The sequence below is a fragment of the Cyprinodon tularosa genome, unplaced genomic scaffold (assembly GCF_016077235.1).
Source record: "Cyprinodon tularosa strain WSP-4 unplaced genomic scaffold, ASM1607723v1 ctg1012, whole genome shotgun sequence".
Classification (NCBI taxonomy): Eukaryota; Metazoa; Chordata; class Actinopteri; order Cyprinodontiformes; family Cyprinodontidae; genus Cyprinodon; species Cyprinodon tularosa.
In genome coordinates, this window is record NW_024037797.1 from 91,305 (window position 1) to 97,304 (window position 6,000).

The window sequence follows — 6,000 nt, forward strand, 5'->3', positions numbered from 1 at the left end:
TTTCTCCAGCTCCCAACAGTACCCCCCCCTCAACGACCGCCCCTTGGCGGTCCGGAAGAGGTCGAAGGGCAGGAACGCTCGTATTCCTCGATCAAGGCAGGATCGAGAATGTACGAGCCGGGAACCCACTGGCGATCCTCCGGTCCGTAGCCCTCCCAGTCGACGAGGTACTGCCAACCGCGACCTCGTCGACGGGAGTCCACGATGCGACGGACAGTGAAGGCGGGATGACCGTCAACTTTCAGGGCGGGTGGTGGGGAGTCGGAAGGTGGGCACAGAGAACTCGAGATGACAGGCTTCACTTGGGAGACATGGAAGGTTGGATGGATGCGGAGAGACTGAGGCAGTTGAAGACGGACGGCAGATGGATTGATGACCCGGGAAATCTTGTATGGACCTATGAACTTGGGTGACAGTTTTCGAGACATTCCCTTGAGGGGAATGTCTCGAGTGGACAGCCATACCTCTTGGCCTTCTGAGTACTCGGGGGCGGGACGTCTCCTGGAATCCGCGAAGCGTTTGGTAGTCTCTGATGATCGGTTGAGGTTCTCTCGTCTGCGGGAAAAAGTGGAGGTTGGTAACCGAGACTGACCTGAAAGGGTGATTGTCCGGTGGAAGCAGATTTGAGGGAGTTGTTTGCATATTCGATCCAGGTTAGATATTGGCTCCAGTCGATGGGATTGTTGGAGGTGAGGCAACGAAGGGTCGATTCCAGCTGCTGGTTCATCCTCTCTGTTTGTCCGTTGGACTGAGGATGATAGCCGGATGTCAGAGAGGATTTACAGCTGAGTGCGGAACAGAATGCTTTCCAAACTTGGGATATGAACTGGGGGCCCCGATCCGAAAGGATCTCCTGGGGAATGCCATGTAAGCGGAAGACGTGTTTCACTAAGAGTTGGGCTGTCTGGAAGGCCGTGGGAAGTTTCCTTAGAGGGATGAGATGACAGGATTTCGAAAAATGGTCAACAATGGTGAAGATTGTGGACATACCTTGAGAAACAGGGAGGCTGGTGACGAAGTCAATTGCTATATGGGACCATGGACGCGAGGGAACCGGAAATGGCTGTAGCAGGCCAGAAGGAGGCTGATGTGTGGCTTTATTTCTGGCACATGTGGAGCAAGCCAACACATACTCCTTGACGTCTCTGTGAAGGGTTGGCCACCAGAAGCGTCTTGAAATCAAGGCGACGGTTCTACTGACCCCCGGATGGGCGGAAAACTTGGCAGCATGCATCCATTGGATGAGACGGGATCTGACAGAAGATGGCACATAGGTTCGGTTAGCTGGACCGTTACCTGGATCGGGTTCTGTAGCCAGGGCGGAGTTGATTAGGTCAGTGATTTCCCAGGTAACCACTCCTACTGTACAGGAAGCAGGAAGGACTGGTTCAGGCGTCTCAGGTTGATCGACGGAGTAAAGACGAGAGAGAGAATCGGGTTTGACATTCTTGGATCCGGGTCTGTAGGAGATAATGAGATTGAACCGTGAGAAGAAAATGGACCACCTGGATTGACGGGGATTGGCTTGTTTGGCTGACTGGATGTAAGCCAGGTTCTTGTGATCCGTCCATACTAGAACCGGGTGCTCAGCTCCCTCCAGCCAATGTCTCCATTCTTCCAGCGCCAATTTGATGGCCAACAGCCCACGGTCTCCCACATCGTAGTTCTGCTCTGCGGATGAAAGTCTACGAGAGAAAAAGGCACATGGATGGATCTTTTGATCAGTGTCAAGTCTCTGAGATAGGACTGCTCCAACACCAGAATCTGAAGCGTCCACTTCGAGGATAAATTGTTTAGATGGGTCAGGCTGTATTAACACTGGTGCTCTGGAAAATAAAGACTTAAATTTCTCAAATGCAGTTTGTGCCTCAGGTGTCCATTGAAATGTGCGTTTGACAGAGGTCAGAGAGGTTAAGGGAAGAGCTGTCTGGCTATAGTTCCTGATGAACCGACAATAAAAGTTTGCAAAGCCCAGGAATCTCTGTAGCTGTTTGCGGTTCTCTGGAACTGGCCATTCTAACACAGCTTTTATTTTGTCCTCAGATGGTTTAACCTGGCCGCCCTCGAGCACAAACCCCAAAAAGGAGACTGAAGACTGATGAAAATCGCACTTCTCTGCTTTTACGAACAGCTTGTTCTCCAGTAGTCTCTGTAACACAAGGCGGACGTGTCTTTTATGTTCAGAAAGGTTCTTCAAGTAAATGAGTATGTCGTCAATATAGACGAACACGAACACATTTAAAAAGTCTCTGAGAACATCGTTCACGAGGGCTTGAAAACAGGCTGGGGCGTTAGTTAAACCAAAAGGCATAACTAAGTATTCGAATTGACCCAAGGGGGTTTTGAAGGCTGTTTTCCACTCATCTCCATCTCGGATCCTAAGAAGATGATATGCATTCCTCAAATCCAGTTTAGTGAAAACAGTTGCCCCTTGAACAGGTTCGAATGCTGAGGCAAGTAGAGGAAGTGGGTACTTATTTTTGATTGTAATTTGGTTCAAACCTCTGTAATCGATACATGGTCTCAGGGAACCGTCCTTCTTGCCAACAAAGAAGAACCCAGCGCCCAACGGAGAGGAAGATGGGCGAATTATTCCAGCAGCTAGGGACTTGTTAATGTACTTCTCCATGGTTTCTCGTTCAGGTTTGGAAATGTTATATAATCTGCTGCTAGGTAGCGGTGCTCCAGGTAATAGCTCAATAGCACAGTCATATGGTCTGTGTGGAGGTAGGGACGTAGCACTGACCTTACTGAAGACAGGAGCCAAGTCATGGTACTCGGAAGGAACAGAAGAAAGGTCAGGAGAGTCCATCTCCCCCCCACCTCTAGGAGACCCCACCAAGGGGGCAGCCGAACGGAGGCATGTCTCATGGCATGAAGTAGACCATGACTCCAGGTGACGATCAGTCCAGTTAATATGTGGATTATGTTTCTCCAACAATTCGAAACCAAGCACTAGGGGAGAGCATGCGGAGGGAAAAACAAAAAATGTTATTGTCTCTCGGTGGTTACCTGAAAGAAGTAGCTTGAGGGGTTGAGTTTGATGGGTAACTTGGTGGAGTCTTTTCCCATCAATGGCAGATACACAAAGAGGTTGGGTCAGAGGAATAGTTTCTATCTGTAGTTGTTGGACGAGGTTTGAATCAATTAAGTTTCGTTCAAAGCCTGAATCGATGAATGCAGAGAAAGAGAGGCTTTGATTAGCACAAAACAAAGTGGCAGGTAGCATCAGTCGAGGAGATTTCTTAGAGTCAGTTTGGCCCGCCAGACTCCTCAGATCCTCTGGCGGGCCCAGGCTTTTGATTTAGCCGGGCAGGAAGCGATGAAATGTCCACTCTCACCACAGTAGATGCATAATTTACTCAAAAATCGTCTTTGTCTTTCCTCTGGGGTGAGCCTGGTGTGTCCCACCTGCATGGGTTCGACATCTCTTTCACCAGAATGAGAAGCCTGAATAGGCAGAGGGAGAGACTGGGTCTTAGGTCTCTGTATGGACAATTGTTCTGTGGGGGAAGAACAAACAGTCACGTTATGTGAGGCAGAGGAAAGTGTTCCCTGACTTCTTGATTTGGAACTGTTTCTAGCACGGATTCTATTATCCAATCTGATCGTCAAACGAATTAATTCCTCGAGGGTAGCTGGTTCGTCGAGAGTTGCGAGCTCATCCTTAATGTGCTCATTTAATGCCATAAAATAGGCTCCCTTCAGAGCGCTTTGGTTCCATCCGGAAGCTGCCGCTTTAACCCGGAAGTTGATGGAGAATTCTGCAACAGAAGAATTTCCCTGTTTTAGGTTGAAAAGAGCTCGAGAGTCAATAGTCTGATCTGTTTCCTGATTGAATACTTGGGTGAATTCAGAAATGAAATCAGAATAATAGCAATTGAGACTTTCATCGGAGGCAAATCTTGCCTGAGCTCACTCCAAGGCTCTTCCTGTTAACTGAGAAAGAATGAAAGTTGTCTTTTTATAATCCGAGGAAAAACTGCCTGGAGAGTTCTGAAAAATTAAACGACATTGAAACAAAAATCCTTTGCAGTCTTTCATATTACCAGAAAATCTCTCTGGAAGACTTTGGCGGAACTCGGATGACGTCACAGCTGGTGATCTCGGAGGGGGAACCGGACCCGGAAATGGTTGTGGAGCCGGTGCGGCATTAGCGCCGTTCATGTAGTTAGCATAGCTTTGGATAACTTGATTTTGCCTTTCAATGTGAGTATTTAACTCACGTAGAGCCAAGGCGTGTCCATGGAGTTGGGCCGCCTGTTCCTCCAATCGACGGGTGAGGTGATCTGCTGGGCCTTGAGTTTGGCCGCAGTGTTCTGTCATGATGGGTGCACGGAGAGTGACCCAAATATGCAGAACACCACTAGACGGACACAGGAGTAAAAGTTTAACAAGTTTATTTTGCACAACCACACTGATATGATTGGTTCAGGTTCGGGCCTGGAAACTGGTTCACCGGAGTCTGCGTGAGAGACAGTTCAATTAGCGTTGCACCTTGGAGTTTGATTCTTTGATAGTTACTGATTGTACCTTGAGGGTTCTTGCAGACAGCTTTGAGAGGGCTACTGTTGGATCTGGAGAGGAGTTGATCAGCAGAGTCCGCAAGCTGCTTCAGCGTCTTACTTCTATTACTGAGCAGACCTTGGCTTTGGGTTTTCCAGCTCTTAGTCCTGAGCTGCATGGAAGTTCACTGTGGTTCTTCAGGTTTGGCTCTGAGGGTAGGCTCGGCAGGTTAGCTCTTCCTGAGCTCCACAGGGGAGAAACTGGTTTCCTGGAAGACAGAGACAAGGGTTAAAATCCAGGCTGGATTCAAAAGTCACAAAGATACTCAGAGAGTCTAGGCTTAGGCGCTGACCAACTGGATCAACACTGCGGCGTTGAGGCAAGGTCTGAAGACAACTTAAGTAGTGGATCCTCTGATGATCTGATGGGCTGCAGCTGTGCAGAAGGCTCACTCAGGAGGATCCATGGCGGACTCTGCTGGAGAAAGGTGGAATTTCTCCAGCTCCCAACAAAACAAAAGAAAATCCTGGGATACAAACAAATAAACATTGCATTCAGGGGAAGGTATTGAGGCAGTGACTTTAAGTTCACATCAACGTAAAGATAACCACAGTTTGTTTATAGTTGGCTGGAAATTCTAACAAATTAAATAAAAATTTTGGAAAGTGCGGCATGAATGTGCATTCTAACCTCATGTATATAGTTTAAAGGACTACCTTTCACTATGGTTGCAGCTACAAGTCATGTATGTATGGTTCTGTCAGTTTTGTCCATAAAGAGAGTTCAATCTTTTGCCCAATTTCTTTTCAAATGGAGTGCATCGCTGAGTCTCAAGTCTTGCCACATATTCATTTATTATAATTTTTTTTAAGGACCTTGACAGAGCCCCTTTAAGGCATAAATACACTTTGATTTAAAGAAACCCACTGTAAATAATTTGTTGTTACACCCAGTCTAATTTTTTTGGCATCTAACAAGGTTTCCTCCTAATTCATTTAATTTATATGGCATCAGTTCACCATACTTGTCATCTTAAGGCACTCTACAGAAAGTTTAATCATATCATACAGACAGATTGTTCAAAGCTTCTCGAAGAAAACTCAGCTGATTACATTAAGTCATTAACTTTACAGAACTCACTCATCTAGAAGAGCATTTAGCAACACAGTAGCCTGCATTGCATTGCATAATCTATCACGGCGAGCATTAATACAGCAACAGTGAAGAACAGAACCACTTATAAACAGAAAGACACCAGACCCAGTGTGAACGGTCTGCTAGGGGTTTAAGAAGAAAAAAGCATACACATGAAAATAACATAGAACCACTGTTCTATAAGTGTTTTTCTATGTTAGGTCGTCGTAATCTAGCTCCATAGGTGGCTCTGTCTAGGAATCAAACAGCCGGAAAGAAAAGGGAGCACATACAATTAGTCACAGTAAAAGCTGAGCCCACAGCTATGACTAGGAGTGAAACAGAATTAAACACAGAGAA